Consider the following 16,767-nt stretch of genomic DNA (forward strand, 5'->3'; position numbering starts at 1 on the left):
CCTCGCTAAAAGTTTTGTTTAGCCTAAGTCTCTCCCGGGCTCAGTCTCACTAAAAGTTTTGTTTAGCCTTAGTCTCGTCTCGGGCTCAGTCTCACTAAAAGTTTTGTTTAGCCTAAGTCTCTCCCGGGCTCAGTCTCACTAAAAGTTTTGTTTCGCCTTAGTCTCGTCTCGGGCTCAGCCTCACTAAAAGTTTTGTTTAGCCTTATGCTCGTCTCGGGCTCAGTCTCACTAAAAGTTTTGTTTAGCCTTAGTCTCGTCTCGGGCTCAGCTTCACTAAAAGTTTTGTTTAGCCTAAGTCTCTCCCGGGCTCAGTCTTACTAAAAGTTTTGTTTAGCCTTAGTCTCGTTTCGGGCTCAGCCTCACTAAAAGTTTTGTTTAGCCCTAGTCTCGTCTCGAGCTCAGTCTCACTAAAAGCTTTGTTTAGCCTTAGTCTCGTCTCGGGCTCAGTCTCACTAAAAGTTTTGTTTAGCCTTAGTCTCGTCTCGGGCTCAGTATCACTAAAAGTTTTGTTTCGCCTTAGTCTCGTCTCGGGCTCAGCCTCACTAAAAGTTTTGTTCAGCCTAAGTCTCTCCCGGGCTCAGTCTCAATATAAGTTTTGTTTACCCATAGTCTCGTCTCGGGCTCAGTCTCACTAAAAGTTTTGTTTAGCCTAAGTCTCTCCCGGGCTCAGTCTCACTAAAGGTTTTGTTTAGCCTTAGTCTCGTCTCGGGCTCAGTTTCACTAAAAGTTTTGTTTAGCCTTAGTCTCGTCTCGGGCTCAGTCTCACTAAAAGTTTTGTTTAGCCTTAGTCTCGTCTCGGGCTCAGCCTCACTAAAAGTTTTGTTTAGCCTAAGTCTCTCCCGGGCTCAGTCTCACTAAAAGTTTTGTTTAGCCTTAGTCTCGTCTCGGGCTCAGCCTCGCTAAAAGTTTTGTTTACCCTTATTCTCGTCTAGGGCTCAGTCTCACTAAAAGTTTTGTTTAGCCTTAGTCTCGTCTCGGGCTCAGTCTCACTAAAAGTTTTGTTTAGCCTAAGTCTCTCCCGGGCTCAGTCTCACTAAAAGTTTTATTTCGCCTTAGTCTCGTCTCGGGCTCAGTCTCACTAAAAGTTTTGTTTACCCTTATTCTCGTCTAGGGCTCAGCCTCACTAAAAGTTTTGTTCAGCCTTAGTCTCTCCCGGGCTCAGTCTCACTATAAGTTTTGTTTAGCCTGAGTCTCGTCTCGGGCTCAGCCTCACTAAAAGTTTTGTTTAGCCTTAGTCTCGTCTCGGGCTCAGTCTCACTAAAAGTTTTGTTTAGCCTTAGTCTCGTCTCGGGCTCAGCCTCACTAAAAGTTTTGTTTAGCCTAAGTCTCTCCCGGGCTCAGTCTCACTAAAAGTTTTGTTTAGCCTTAGTCTCGTCTCGGGCTCAGCCTCGCTAAAAGTTTTGTATAGCCTAAGTCTCTCCCGGGCTCAGTCTCACTAAAAGTTTTGTTTAGCCCTAGTCTCGTCTCGGGCTCAGTCTCACTAAATGTTTTGTTTAGCCTTAGTCTCGTATCGGGCTCAGCTTCACTAAAAGTTTTGTTTAGCCTTAATCTCGTCTCGGGCTCAGTCTCATTAAAAGTTTTGTTTAGCCTTAGTCTCGTCTCGGGCTCAGCCTCACTAAAAGTTTTGTTTAGCCTTAGTCTCGTCTCGGGCTCTGCCTCACTAAAAGTTTTGTTTCGCCTTAGTCTCGTCACGGGCTCAATCTCACTAAAAGTTTTGTTTAGCCTTAGTCTCGTCTCGGGCTCAGCGTCACTAAAAGTTTTGTTTAGCCTAAGTCTCGTCTCGAGCTCAGTCTCACTAAAAGCTTTGTTTAGCCTTAGTCTCGTCTCGGGCTCAGTCTCACTTAAAGTTTTGTTTAGCCCTAGTCTCGTCTCGGGCTCAGTCTCACTAAATGTTTTGTTTAGCCTTAGTCTCGTATCGGGCTCAGCTTCACTAAAAGTTTTGTTTAGCCTTAGTCTCGTCTCGGGCTCAGTCTCACTAAAAGTTTTGTTTCGCCTTAATCTCGTCTCGGGCTCAGTCTCACTAAAAGTTTTGTTTAGCCTTAGTCTCGTCTCGGGCTCAGCCTCACTAAAAGTTTTGTTTAGCCTTAGTCTCGTCTCGGGCTCTGCCTCACTAAAAGTTTTGTTTCGCCTTAGTCTCGTCTCGGGCTCAGTCTCACTAAAAGTTTTGTTTAGCCTTAGTCTCGTATCGGGCTCAGCTTCACTAAAAGTTTTGTTTAGCCTTAGTCTCGTCTCGGGCTCAGCCTCGCTAAAAGTTTTGTTTAGCCTAAGTCTCTCCCGGGCTCAGTCTCACTAAAAGTTTTGTTTAGCCTTAGTCTCGTCTCGGGCTCAGTCTCACTAAAAGTTTTGTTTAGCCTAAGTCTCTCCCGGGCTCAGTCTCACTAAAAGTTTTGTTTCGCCTTAGTCTCGTCTCGGGCTCAGTCTCACTAAAAGTTTTGTTTACCCTTATTCTCGTCTAGGGCTCAGCCTCACTAAAAGTTTTGTTCAGCCTTAGTCTCTCCCGGGCTCAGTCTCACTATAAGTTTTGTTTAGCCTTAGTCTCGTCTCGGGCTCAGCCTCACTAAAAGTTTTGTTTAGCCTTAGTCTCGTCTCGGGCTCAGTCTCACTAAAAGTTTTGTTTAGCCTTAGTCTCGTCTCGGGCTCAGCCTCACTAAAAGTTTTGTTTAGCCTAAGTCTCTCCCGGGCTCAGTCTCACTAAAAGTTTTGTTTAGCCTTAGTCTCGTCTCGGGCTCAGCCTCGCTAAAAGTTTTGTTTAGCCTAAGTCTCTCCCGGGCTCAGTCTCACTAAAAGTTTTGTTTAGCCCTAGTCTCGTCTCGGGCTCAGTCTCACTAAATGTTTTGTTTAGCCTTAGTCTCGTATCGGGCTCAGCTTCACTAAAAGTTTTGTTTAGCCTTAATCTCGTCTCGGGCTCAGTCTCACTAAAAGTTTTGTTTAGCCTTAGTCTCGTCTCGGGCTCAGCCTCACTAAAAGCTTTGTTTACCCTTATTCTCGTCTAGGGCTCAGCCTCACTAAAAGTTTTGTTCAGCCTTAGTCTCTCCCGGGCTCAGTCTCACTATAAGTTTTGTTTAGCCTTAGTCTCGTCTCGGGCTCAGCCTCACTAAAAGTTTTGTTTAGCCTTAGTCTCGTCTCGGGCTCAGTCTCACTAAAAGTTTTGTTTAGCCTTAGTCTCGTCTCGGGCTCAGCCTCACTAAAAGTTTTGTTTAGCCTAAGTCTCTCCCGGGCTCAGTCTCACTAAAAGTTTTGTTTAGCCTTAGTCTCGTCTCGGGCTCAGCCTCGCTAAAAGTTTTGTTTAGCCTAAGTCTCTCCCGGGCTCAGTCTCACTAAAAGTTTTGTTTAGCCCTAGTCTCGTCTCGGGCTCAGTCTCACTAAATGTTTTGTTTAGCCTTAGTCTCGTATCGGGCTCAGCTTCACTAAAAGTTTTGTTTAGCCTTAATCTCGTCTCGGGCTCAGTCTCACTAAAAGTTTTGTTTAGCCTTAGTCTCGTCTCGGGCTCAGCCTCACTAAAAGTTTTGTTTAGCCTTAGTCTCGTCTCGGGCTCTGCCTCACTAAAAGTTTTGTTTCGCCTTAGTCTCGTCTCGGGCTCAATCTCACTAAAAGTTTTGTTTAGCCTTAGTCTCGTCTCGGGCTCAGCCTCACTAAAAGTTTTGTTTAGCCTTAGTCTCGTCTCGGGCTCTGCCTCACTAAAAGTTTTGTTTCGCCTTAGTCTCGTCTCGGGCTCAGTCTCACTAAAAGTTTTGTTTAGCCTTAGTCTCGTATCGGGCTCAGCTTCACTAAAAGTTTTGTTTAGCCTTAGTCTCGTCTCGGGCTCAGCCTCGCTAAAAGTTTTGTTTAGCCTAAGTCTCTCCCGGGCTCAGTCTCACTAAAAGTTTTGTTTAGCCTTAGTCTCGTCTCGGGCTCAGTCTCACTAAAAGTTTTGTTTAGCCTAAGTCTCTCCCGGGCTCAGTCTCACTAAAAGTTTTGTTTCGCCTTAGTCTCGTCTCGGGCTCAGTCTCACTAAAAGTTTTGTTTACCCTTATTCTCGTCTAGGGCTCAGCCTCACTAAAAGTTTTGTTCAGCCTTAGTCTCTCCCGGGCTCAGTCTCACTATAAGTTTTGTTTAGCCTTAGTCTCGTCTCGGGCTCAGCCTCACTAAAAGTTTTGTTTAGCCTTAGTCTCGTCTCGGGCTCAGTCTCACTAAAAGTTTTGTTTAGCCTTAGTCTCGTCTCGGGCTCAGCCTCACTTAAAGTTTTGTTTAGCCTAAGTCTCTCCCGGGCTCAGTCTCACTAAAAGTTTTGTTTAGCCTTAGTCTCGTCTCGGGCTCAGCCTCGCTAAAAGTTTTGTTTAGCCTAAGTCTCTCCCGGGCTCAGTCTCACTAAAAGTTTTGTTTAGCCCTAGTCTCGTCTCGGGCTCAGTCTCACTAAATGTTTTGTTTAGCCTTAGTCTCGTATCGGGCTCAGCTTCACTAAAAGTTTTGTTTAGCCTTAATCTCGTCTCGGGCTCAGTCTCACTAAAAGTTTTGTTTAGCCTTAGTCTCGTCTCGGGCTCAGCCTCACTAAAAGTTTTGTTTAGCCTTAGTCTCGTCTCGGGCTCTGCCTCACTAAAAGTTTTGTTTCGCCTTAGTCTCGTCTCGGGCTCAATCTCACTAAAAGTTTTGTTTAGCCTTAGTCTCGTCTCGGGCTCAGCGTCACTAAAAGTTTTGTTTAGCCTTAGTATCGTCTCGGGCTCAGTCTCACTAAAAGTTTTGTTTCGCCTTAATCTCGTCTCGGGCTCAGTCTCACTAAAAGTTTTGTTTAGCCTTAGTCTCGTCTCGGGCTCAGCCTCACTAAAAGTTTTGTTTAGCCTTAGTCTCGTCTCGGGCTCTGCCTCACTAAAAGTTTTGTTTCGCCTTAGTCTCGTCTCGGGCTCAGTCTCACTAAAAGTTTTGTTTAGCCTTAGTCTCGTATCGGGCTCAGCTTCACTAAAAGTTTTGTTTAGCCTCAGTCTCGTCTCGAGCTCAGTCTCACTAAAAGCTTTGTTTAGCCTTAGTCTCGTCTCGGGCTCAGTCTCACTTAAAGTTTTGTTTAGCCCTAGTCTCGTCTCGGGCTCAGTCTCACTAAAAGTTTTGTTTAGCCTTAGTCTCGTATCGGGCTCAGCTTCACTAAAAGTTTTGTTTAGCCTTAGTCTCGTCTCGGGCTCAGTCTCACTAAAAGTTTTGTTTCGCCTTAATCTCGTCTCGGGCTCAGTCTCACTTAAAGTTTTGTTTAGCCTTAGTCTCGTCTCGGACTCAGCCTCACTAAAAGTTTTGTTTAGCCTTAGTCTCGTCTCGGGCTCAGTCTCACTAAAAGTTTTGTTTAGCCTTAGTCTCGTCTCGGGCTCAGTCTCACTAAAAGTTTTGTTTAGCCTTAGTCTCATCTCGGGCTCAGTCTCACTAAAAGTTTTGTTTCGCCTTAGTCTCATCTCGGGCTCAGTCTCACTAAAAGTTTTGTTTAGCCTTAGTCTCGTCTCGGGCTCAGCCTCACTAAAAGTTTTGTTTAGCCGTAGTCTCGTCTCGGGCTCTGCGTCACTAAAAGTTTTGTTTAGCCTTAGTCTCGTCTCGGGCTCAGTCTCACTATAAGTTTTGTTTAGCCTTAGTCTCGTATCGGGCTCAGTCTCACTAAAAGTTTTGTTTTGCCTTAGTCTCGTCTCGGGCTCAGCTTCACTAAAAGTTTTGTTTAGCCTTAGTCTCGTCTCGGGCTCAGCTTCACTAAAAGTTTTGTTTAGCCTTAGTCTCGTCTCGGGCTCAGTCTCACTAAAAAATTTGTTTAGCCTTAGTCTCGTCTCGGGCTCAGCCTCACTAAAAGTTTTGTTTAGCCTTAGTCTCGTCTCGGGCTCAGTCTCACTAAAAGTTTTGTTTAGCCTTAGTCTCTTCTCGGGCTCAGTCTCACTAAAAGTTTTGTTTAGCCTTAGTCTCGTCTCGGGCTCAGCCTCACTAAAAGTTTTGTTTAGCCTTAGTCTCGTCTCGGGCTCAGTCTCACTAAAAGTTTTGTTTAGCCTTAGTCTCGTCTCGGGCTCAGTCTCACTAAAAGTTTTGTTTAGCCTTAGTCTCATCTCGGGCTCAGTCTCACTAAAAGTTTTGTTTCGCCTTAGTCTCATCTCGGGCTCAGTCTCACTAAAAGTTTTGTTTAGCCTTAGTCTCGTCTCGGGCTCAGCCTCACTAAAAGTTTTGTTTAGCCGTAGTCTCGTCTCGGGCTCTGCCTCACTAAAAGTTTTGTTTAGCCTTAGTCTCGTCTCGGGCTCAGTCTCACTAAAAGTTTTGTTTAGCCTTAGTCTCGTATCGGGCTCAGTCTCACTAAAAGTTTTGTTTTGCCTTAGTCTCGTCTCGGGCTCAGCTTCACTAAAAGTTTTGTTTAGCCTTAGTCTCGTCTCGGGCTCAGCTTCACTAAAAGTTTTGTTTAGCCTTAGTCTCGTCTCGGGCTCAGTCTCACTAAAAAATTTGTTTAGCCTTAGTCTCGTCTCGGGCTCAGCCTCACTAAAAGTTTTGTTTAGCCTTAGTCTCGTCTCGGGCTCAGTCTCACTAAAAGTTTTGTTTAGCCTTAGTCTCGTCTCGGGCTCAGCTTCACTAAAAGTTTTGTTTAGCCTAAGTCTCTCCCGGGCTCAGTCTCACTAAAAGTTTTGTTTAGCCTTAGTCTCGTCTCGGGCTCAGCCTCACTAAAAGTTTTGTTTAGCCCTAGTCTCGTCTCGAGCTCAGTCTCACTAAAAGCTTTGTTTAGCCTTAGTCTCGTCTCGGGCTCAGTCTCACTAAAAGTTTTGTTTAGCCTTAGTCTCGTCTCGGGCTCAGTATCACTAAAAGATTTGTTTCGCCTTAGTCTCGTCTCGGGCTCAGCCTCACTAAAAGTTTTGTTCAGCCTTAGTCTCTCCCGGGCTCAGTCTCAATATAAGTTTTGTTTACCCATAGTCTCGTCTCGGGCTCAGTCTCACTAAAAGTTTTGTTTAGCCTTAGTCTCGTCTCAGGCTCAGCCTCACTAAAAGTTTTGTTTAGCCTTAGTCTCGTCTCGGGCTCAGTCTCACTAAAAGTTTTGTTTAGCCTTAGTCTCGTCTCGGGCTCAGCCTCACTAAAAGTTTTGTTTAGCCTAAGTCTCTCCCGGGCTCAGTCTCACTAAAAGTTTTGTTTAGCCTAAGTCTCTCCCGGGCTCAGTCTCACTAAAAATTTTGTTTAGCCTTAGTCTCGTCTCGGGCTCAGTCTCACTAAAAGTTTTGTTTAGCCTAAGTCTCTCCCGGGCTCACTCTCACTAAAATTTTGTTTCGCCTTAGTCTCGTCTCGGGCTCAGTCTCACTAAAAGTTTTGTTTACCCTTATTCTCGTCTAGGGCTCAGCCTCACTAAAAGTTTTGTTCAGCCTTAGTCTCTCCCGGGCTCAGTTTTACTATAAGTTTTGTTTAGCCTTAGTCTCGTCTCGGGCTCAGTCTCACTAAAAGTTTTGTTTAGTCTAAGTCTCTCCCGGGCTCAATCTCACTAAAAGTTTTGTTTACCCTTATTCTCGTCTAGGGCTCAGCCTCACTAAAAGTTTTGTTCAGCCTTAGTCTCTCCCGGGCTCAGTCTCACTATAAGTTTTGTTTAGCCTTAGTCTCGTCTCGGGCTCAGTCTCACTAAAAGTTTTGTTTAGTCTAAGTCTCTCCCGGGCTCAATCTCACTAAAAGTTTTGTTTAGCCTTAGTCTCGTCTCGGGCTCAGCGTCACTAAAAGTTTTGTTTAGCCTAAGTCTCTCCCGGACTCAGTCTCACTAAAAGTTTTGTTTAGCCTTAGTCTCGTCTCGGACTCAGTCTCACTAAAAGTTTTGTTTAGCCTTAGCCTCGTCTCGGGCTCAGTCTCACTAAAAGTTTTGTTTAGCCTTAGTCTCGTCTCGGGCTCAGTCTCACTAAAAGTTTTGTTTAGCCTAAGTCTCTCCCGGGCTCAGTCTCACTAAAAGTTTTGTTTAGCCTAAGTCTCTCCCGGGCTCAGTCTCACTATAAGTTTTGTTTAGCCTTAGTCTCTCCCGGGCTCAGTCTCACTATAAGTTTTGTTTAGCCTTAGTCTCGTCTCGGGCTCAGTCTCACTAAAAGTTTTGTTTAGTCTAAGTCTCTCCCGGGCTCAATCTCACTAAAAGTTTTGTTTAGCCTTAGTCTCGTCTCGGGCTCAGCGTCACTAAAAGTTTTGTTTAGCCTAAGTCTCTCCCGGGCTCAGTCTCACTAAAAGTTTTGTTTAGCCTAAGTCTCGTCTCGGGCTCAGCCTCGCTAAAAGTTTTGTTTAGCCTAAGTCTCTCCCGGGCTCAGTCTCACTAAAAGTTTTGTTTAGCCTTAGTCTCGTCTCGGGCTCAGTCTCACTAAAAGTTTTGTTTAGCCTAAGTCTCTCCCGGGCTCAGTCTCACTAAAAGTTTTGTTTCGCCTTAGTCTCGTCTCGGGCTCAGTCTCACTAAAAGTTTTGTTTACCCTTATTCTCGTCTAGGGCTCAGCCTCACTAAAAGTTTTGTTCCGCCTTAGTCTCTCCCGGGCTCAGTCTCACTATAAGTTTTGTTTAGCCTTAGTCTCGTCTCGGGCTCAGCCTCACTAAAAGTTTTGTTTAGCCTTAGTCTCGTCTCGGGTTCAGTCTCACTAAAAGTTTTGTTTAGCCTTAGTCTCGTCTCGGGCTCAGCCTCACTAAAAGTTTTGTTTAGCCTAAGTCTCTCCCGGGCTCAGTCTCACTAAAAGTTTTGTTTAGCCTTAGTCTCGTCTCGGGCTCAGCCTCGCTAAAAGTTTTGTTTAGCCTAAGTCTCTCCCGGGCTCAGTCTCACTAAAAGTTTTGTTTAGCCCTAGTCTCGTCTCGGGCTCAGTCTCACTAAATGTTTTGTTTAGCCTTAATCTCGTATCGGGCTCAGCTTCACTAAAAGTTTTGTTTAGCCTTAATCTCGTCTCGGGCTCAGTCTCACTAAAAGTTTTGTTTAGCCTTAGTCTCGTCTCGGGCTCAGCCTCACTAAAAGTTTTGTTTAGCCTTAGTCTCGTCTCGGGCTCTGCCTCACTAAAAGTTTTGTTTCGCCTTAGTCTCGTCTCGGGCTCAATCTCACTAAAAGTTTTGTTTAGCCTTAGTCTCGTCTCGGGCTCAGCGTCACTAAAAGTTTTGTTTAGCCTAAGTCTCGTCTCGAGCTCAGTCTCACTAAAAGCTTTGTTTAGCCTTAGTCTCGTCTCGGGCTCAGTCTCACTTAAAGTTTTGTTTAGCCCTAGTCTCGTCTCGGGCTCAGTCTCACTAAATGTTTTGTTTAGCCTTAGTCTCGTATCGGGCTCAGCTTCACTAAAAGTTTTGTTTAGCCTTAGTCTCGTCTCGGGCTCAGTCTCACTAAAAGTTTTGTTTCGCCTTAATCTCGTCTCGGGCTCAGTCTCACTAAAAGTTTTGTTTAGCCTTAGTCTCGTCTCGGGCTCAGCCTCACTAAAAGTTTTGTTTAGCCTTAGTCTCGTCTCGGGCTCTGCCTCACTAAAAGTTTTGTTTCGCCTTAGTCTCGTCTCGGGCTCAGTCTCACTAAAAGTTTTGTTTAGCCTTAGTCTCGTATCGGGCTCAGCTTCACTAAAAGTTTTGTTTAGCCTCAGTCTCGTCTCGAGCTCAGTCTCACTAAAAGCTTTGTTTAGCCTTAGTCTCGTCTCGGGCACAGTCTCACTTAAAGTTTTGTTTAGCCCTAGTCTCGTCTCGGGCTCAGTCTCACTAAAAGTTTTGTTTAGCCTTAGTCTCGTATCGGGCTCAGCTTCACTAAAAGTTTTGTTTAGCCTTAGTCTCGTCTCGGGCTCAGTCTCACTAAAAGTTTTGTTTCGCCTAAATCTCGTCTCGGGCTCAGCGTCACTAAAAGTTTTGTTTAGCCTTAGCCTCGTCTCGGGCTCAGTCTAACTAAAAGTTTTGTTTAGCCTTAGTCTCGTCTCGGGCTCAGTCTCTCTAAAAGTTTTGTTTAGCCTAAGTCTCTCCCGGGCTCAGTCTCACTAAAAGTTTTGTTTAGTCTAAGTCTCTCCCGGGCTCAATCTCACTAAAAGTTTTGTTTACCCTTATTCTCGTCTAGGGCTCAGCCTCACTAAAAGTTTTGTTCAGCCTTAGTCTCTCCCGGGCTCAGTCTCACTATAAGTTTTGTTTAGCCTTAGTCTCGTCTCGAGCTCAGTCTCACTAAAAGCTTTGTTTAGCCTTAGTCTCGTCTCGGGCTCAGTCTCACTAAAAGTTTTGTTTAGCCTTAGTCTCGTCTCGGGCTCAGTATCACTAAAAGTTTTGTTTCGCCTTAGTCTCGTCTCGGGCTCAGCCTCACTAAAAGTTTTGTTCAGCCTTAGTCTCTCCCGGGCTCAGTCTCAATATAAGTTTTGTTTACCCATAGTCTCGTCTCGGGCTCAGTCTCACTAAAAGTTTTGTTTAGCCTTAGTCTCGTCTCAGGCTCAGCCTCACTAAAAGTTTTGTTTAGCCTTAGTCTCGTCTCGGGCTCAGTCTCACTAAAAGTTTTGTTTAGCCTTAGTCTCGTCTCGGGCTCAGCCTCACTAAAAGTTTTGTTTAGCCTAAGTCTCTCCCGGGCTCAGTCTCACTAAAAGTTTTGTTTAGCCTAAGTCTCTCCCGGGCTCAGTCTCACTATAAGTTTTGTTTAGCCTTAGTCTCGTCTCGGGCTCAGTCTCACTAAAAGTTTTGTTTAGTCTAAGTCTCTCCCGGGCTCAATCTCACTAAAAGTTTTGTTTACCCTTATTCTCGTCTAGGGCTCAGCCTCACTAAAAGTTTTGTTCAGCCTTAGTCTCTCCCGGGCTCAGTCTCACTAAAAGTTTTGTTTAGCCTAAGTCTCTCCCGGGCTCAGTCTCACTAAAAGTTTTGTTTCGCCTTAGTCTCGTCTCGGGCTCAGTCTAACTAAAAGTTTTGTTTACCCTTATTCTCGTCTATAGCTCAGCCTCACTAAAAGTTTTGTTCAGCCTTAGTCTCTCCCGGGCTCAGTCTCACTATAAGTTTTGTTTAGCCTTAGTCTCGTCTCGGGCTCAGTCTCACTAAAAGTTTTGTTTAGTCTAAGTCTCTCCCGGGCTCAATCTCACTAAAAGTTTTGTTTACCCTTATTCTCGTCTAGGGCTCAGCCTCACTAAAAGTTTTGTTCAGCCTTAGTCTCTCCCGGGCTCAGTCTCACTATAAGTTTTGTTTAGCCTTAGTCTCGTCTCGGGCTCAATCTCACTAAAAGTTTTGTTTAGTCTAAGTCTCTCCCGGGCTCAATCTCACTAAAAGTTTTGTTTAGCCTTAGTCTCGTCTCGGGCTCAGCGTCACTAAAAGTTTTGTTTAGCCTAAGTCTCTCCCGGACTCAGTCTCACTAAAAGTTTTGTTTAGCCTTAGTCTCGTCTCGGACTCAGTCTCACTAAAAGTTTTGTTTAGCCTTAGCCTCGTCTCGGGCTCAGTCTCACTAAAAGTTTTGTTTAGCCTTAGTCTCGTCTCGGGCACAGTCTCACTAAAAGTTTTGTTTAGCCTAAGTCTCTCCCGGGCTCAGTCTCACTAAAAGTTTTGTTTAGCCTAAGTCTCTCCCGGGCTCAATCTCACTAAAAGTTTTGTTTAGCCTTAGTCTCTCCCGGGCTCAGTCTCACTATAAGTTTTGTTTAGCCTTAGTCTCGTCTCGGGCTCAGTCTCACTAAAAGTTTTGTTTAGTCTAAGTCTCTCCCGGGCTCAATCTCACTAAAAGTTTTGTTTAGCCTTAGTCTCGTCTCGGGCTCAGCGTCACTGAAAGTTTTGTTTAGCCTAAGTCTCTCCCGGGCTCAGTCTCACTAAAAGTTTTGTTTAGCCTAAGTCTCTCCCGGGCTCAGACTCACTAAAAGTTTTGTTTAGCCTTAGTCTCGTCTCGGACTCAGTCTCACTAAAAGTTTTGTTTAGCCTTAGCCTCGTCTCGGGCTCAGTATCACTAAAAGTTTTGTTTAGCCTTAGTCTCGTCTCGGGCTCAGTCTCACTAAAAGTTTTGTTTAGCCTTAGTCTCGTCTCGGGCTCAGCGTCACTAAAAGTTTTGTTTAGCCTAAGTCTCTCCCGGGCTCAGTCTCACTAAAAGTTTTGTTTAGCCTAAGTCTCTCCCGGGCTCAGACTCACTAAAAGTTGTGTTTAGCCTTAGTCTCGTCTCGGACTCAGTCTCACTAAAAGTTTTGTTTAGCCTTAGCCTCGTCTCGGGCTCAGTATCACTAAAAGTTTTGTTTAGCCTTAGTCTCGTCTCGGGCTCAGTCTCACTAAAAGTTTTGTTTAGCCTTAGTCTCGTCTCGGGCTCAGTCTCACTAAAAGTTTTGTTTAGCCTAAGTCTCTCCCGGGCTCAGTCTCACTAAAAGTTTTGTTTAGCCTTAGTCTCGTCTCGGGCTCAGTCTCACTAAAAGTTTTGTTTAGTCTAAGTCTCTCCCGGGCTCAGTCTCACTAAAAGTTTTGTTTAGCCTTAGCCTCGTCTCGGGCTCAGTCTCACTAAAAGTTTTGTTTAGCCTAAGTCTCTCCCGGGCTCAGTCTCACTAAAAGTTTTGTTTAGCCTTAGTATCGTCTCGGGCTCAGTCTCACTAAAAGTTTTATTTAGCCTTAGTCTCGTCTCGGGCTCAGCGTCACTAAAAGTTTTGTTTAGCCTAAGTCTCTCCCGGGCTCAGTCTCACTAAAAGTTTTGTTTAGCCTAAGTCTCTCCCGGGCTCAGACTCACTAAAAGTTTTGTTTAGCCTTAGTCTCGTCTCGGACTCAGTCTCACTAAAAGTTTTGTTTAGCCTTAGCCTCGTCTCGGGCTCAGTATCACTAAAAGTTTTGTTTAGCCTTAGTCTCGTCTCGGGCTCAGTCTCACTAAAAGTTTTGTTTAGCCTTAGTCTCGTCTCGGGCTCAGTCTCACTAAAAGTTTTGTTTAGCCTTAGTCTCTCCCGGGCTCAGTCTCACTAAAAGTTTTGTTTAGCCTTAGTCTCGTCTCGGGCTCAGTCTCACTAAAAGTTTTGTTTAGTCTAAGTCTCTCCCGGGCTCAGTCTCACTAAAAGTTTTGTTTAGCCTTAGCCTCGTCTCGGGCTCAGTCTCACTAAAAGTTTTGTTTAGCCTAAGTCTCTCCCGGGCTCAGTCTCACTAAAAGTTTTGTTTAGCCTTAGTATCGTCTCGGGCTCAGTCTCACTAAAAGTTTTGTTTAGCCTTAGTCTCGTCTCGGGCGCAGTCTCACTAAAAGTTTTGTTTAGCCTTAGTCTCGTCTCGGGCTCAGTCTCACTAAAAGTTTTGTTTAGCCTAAGTCTCTCCCGGGCTCAGTCTCACTAAAAGTTTTGTTTAGCCTTAGTCTCGTCTCGGGCTCAGTCTCACTAAAAGTTTTGTTTAGCCCTAGTCTCGTCTCGGGCTCAGTCTCACTAAAAGTTTTGTTCAGCCTTAGTCTCGTCTCGGGCTCAGTCTCACTAAAAGTTTTGTTTAGCCTAAGTCTCTCCCGGGCTCAGTCTCACTAAAAGTTTTGTTTAGCCTTAGTCTCGTCTCGGGCTCAGCCTCACTAAAAGTTTTGTTTAGCCCTAGTCTCGTCTCGAACTCAGTCTCACTAAAAGTTTTGTTTACCCTTATTCTCGTCTAGGGCTCAGCCTCACTAAAAGTTTTGTTCAGCCTTAGTCTCTCCCGGGCTCAGTCTCACTATAAGTTTTGTTTAGCCTTAGTCTCGTCTCGGGCTCAGTCTCACTAAAAGTTTTGTTTAGCCTAAGTCTCTCCCGGGCTCAGTCTCACTTAAAGTTTTGTTTAGCCTTAGTCTCGTCTCGGGCTCAGTCTCACTAAAAGTTTTGTTTAGTCTAAGTCTCTCCCGGGCTCAGTCTCACTAAAAGTTTTGTTTAGCCTTAGCCTCGTCTCGGGCTCAGTCTCACTAAAAGTTTTGTTTAGTCTAAGTCTCTCCCGGGCTCAATCTCACTAAAAGTTTTGTTTACCCTTATTCTCGTCTAGGGCTCAGCCTCACTAAAAGTTTTGTTCAGCCTTAGTCTCTCCCGGGCTCAGTCTCACTATAAGTTTTGTTTAGCCTTAGTCTCGTCTCGGGCTCAGTCTCACTAAAAGTTTTGTTTAGTCTAAGTCTCTCCCGGGCTCAATCTCACTAAAAGTTTTGTTTAGCCTTAGTCTCGTCTCGGGCTCAGCGTCACTAAAAGTTTTGTTTAGCCTAAGTCTCTCCCGGACTCAGTCTCACTAAAAGTTTTGTTTAGCCTTAGTCTCGTCTCGGGCTCAGTCTCACTAAAAGTTTTGTTTAGCCTAAGTCTCTCCCGGGCTCAGTCTCACTAAAAGTTTTGTTTAGCCTAAGTCTCTCCCGGGCTCAATCTCACTAAAAGTTTTGTTTAGCCTTAGTCTCTCCCGGGCTCAGTCTCACTATAAGTTTTGTTTAGCCTTAGTCTCGTCTCGGGCTCAGTCTCACTAAAAGTTTTGTTCAGTCTAAGTCTCTCCCGGGCTCAATCTCACTAAAAGTTTTGTTTAGCCTTAGTCTCGTCTCGGGCTCAGCGTCACTAAAAGTTTTGTTTAGCCTAAGTCTCTCCCGGGCTCAGTCTCACTAAAAGTTTTGTTTAGCCTAAGTCTCTCCCGGGCTCAGACTCACTAAAAGTTTTGTTTAGCCTTAGTCTCGTCTCGGACTCAGTCTCACTAAAAGTTTTGTTTAGCCTTAGCCTCGTCTCGGGCTCAGTATCACTAAAAGTTTTGTTTAGCCTTAGTCTCGTCTCGGGCTCAGTCTCACTAAAAGTTTTGTTTAGCCTTAGTCTCGTCTCGGGCTCAGTCTCACTAAAAGTTTTGTTTAGCCTAAGTCTCTCCCGGGCTCAGTCTCACTAAAAGTTTTGTTTAGCCTTAGTCTCGTCTCGGGCTCAGTCTCACTAAAAGTTTTGTTTAGCCTTAGCCTCGTCTCGGGCTCAGTCTCACTAAAAGTTTTGTTTAGCCTAAGTCTCTCCCGGGCTCAGTCTCACTAAAAGTTTTGTTTAGCCTTAGTATCGTCTCGGGCTCAGTCTCACTAAAAGTTTTGTTTAGCCTTAGTCTCGTATCGGGCTCAGCGTCACTAAAAGTTTTGTTTAGCCTACGTCTCTCCCGGGCTCAGTCTCACTAAGAGTTTTGTTTAGCCTAAGTCTCTCCCGGGCTCAGACTCACTAAAAGTTTTGTTTAGCCTTAGTCTCGTCTCGGACTCAGTCTCACTAAAAGTTTTGTTTAGCCTTAGCCTCGTCTCGGGCTCAGTATCACTAAAAGTTTTGTTTAGCCTTAGTCTCGTCTCGGGCTCAGTCTCACTAAAAGTTTTGTTTAGCCTTAGTCTCGTCTCGGGCTCAGTCTCACTAAAAGTTTTGTTTAGCCTAAGTCTCTCCCGGGCTCAGTCTCACTAAAAGTTTTGTTTAGCCTTAGTCTCGTCTCGGGCTCAGTCTCACTAAAAGTTTTGTTTAGTCTAAGTCTCTCCCGGGCTCAGTCTCACTAAAAGTTTTGTTTAGCCTTAGCCTCGTCTCGGGCTCAGTCTCACTAAAAGTTTTGTTTAGCCTAAGTCTCTCCCGGGCTCAGTCTCACTAAAAGTTTTGTTTAGCCTTAGTATCGTCTCGGGCTCAGTCTCACTAAAAGTTTTGTTTAGCCTTAGTCTCGTCTCGGGCTCAGTCTCACTAAAAGTTTTGTTTAGCCTTAGTCTCGTCTCGGGCTCAGTCTCACTAAAAGTTTTGTTTAGCCTAAGTCTCTCCCGGGCTCAGTCTCACTAAAAGTTTTGTTTAGCCTTAGTCTCGTCTCGGGCTCAGTCTCACTAAAAGTTTTGTTTAGCCCTAGTCTCGTCTCGGGCTCAGTCTCACTAAAAGTTTTGTTCAGCCTTAGTCTCGTCTCGGGCTCAGTCTCACTAAAAGTTTTGTTTAGCCTAAGTCTCTCCCGGGCTCAGTCTCACTAAAAGTTTTGTTTAGCCTTAGTCTCGTCTCGGGCTCAGCCTCACTAAAAGTTTTGTTTAGCCCTAGTCTCGTCTCGAGCTCAGTCTCACTAAAAGCTTTGTTTCGCCTTAGTCTCGTCTCGGACTCAGTCTCACTAAAAGTTTTGTTTAGCCTTAGTCTCGTCTCGGGCTCAGTATCACTAAAAGTTTTGTTTCGCCTTAGTCTCGTCTCGGGCTCAGCCTCACTAAAAGTTTTGTTCAGCCTTAGTCTCTCCCGGGCTCAGTCTCAATATAAGATTTGTTTACCCATAGTCTCGTCTCGGGCTCAGTCTCACTAAAAGTTTTGTTTAGCCTAAGTCTCTCCCGGGCTCAGTCTCACTAAAGGTTTTGTTTAGCCTAAGTCTCGTCTCAGGCTCAGCCTCACTAAAAGTTTTGTTTAGCCTTAGTCTCGTCTCGGGCTCAGTCTCACTAAAAGTTTTGTTTAGCCTTAGTCTCGTCTCGGGCTCAGCCTCACTAAAAGTTTTGTTTAGCCTAAGTCTCTCCCGGGCTCAGTCTCACTAAAAGTTTTGTTTAGCCTAAGTCTCTCCCGGGCTCAGTCTCACTAAAAGTTTTGTTTAGCCTTAGTCTCGTCTCGGGCTCAGTCTCACTTAAAGTTTTGTTTAGCCTAAGTCTCTCCCGGGCTCAGTCTAACTAAAAGTTTTGTTTCGCCTTAGTCTCGTCTCGGGCTCAGTCTCACTAAAAGTTTTGTTTAGCCTTAGTCTCGTCTCGGGCTCAGTCTCACTAAAAGTTTTGTTTAGCCTTAGTCTCGTCTCGGGCTCAGTCTCACTAAAAGTTTTGTTTAGCCTAAGTCTCTCCCGGGCTCAGTCTCACTAAAAGTTTTGTTTAGCCTTAGTCTCGTCTCGGGCTCAGTCTCACTAAAAGTTTTGTTTAGCCCTAGTCTCGTCTCGGACTTAGTCTCACTAAAAGTTTTGTTCAGCCTTAGTCTCTCCCGGGCTCAGTCTCACTATAAGTTTTGTTTAGCCTTAGTCTCGTCTCGGGCT

Source organism: Leiobunum rupestre, chromosome 9 (genome assembly GCF_980474605.1).
Source record: "Leiobunum rupestre chromosome 9, qqLeiRupe1.1.hap1, whole genome shotgun sequence".
NCBI classification, from domain to species: Eukaryota; Metazoa; Arthropoda; class Arachnida; order Opiliones; family Sclerosomatidae; genus Leiobunum; species Leiobunum rupestre.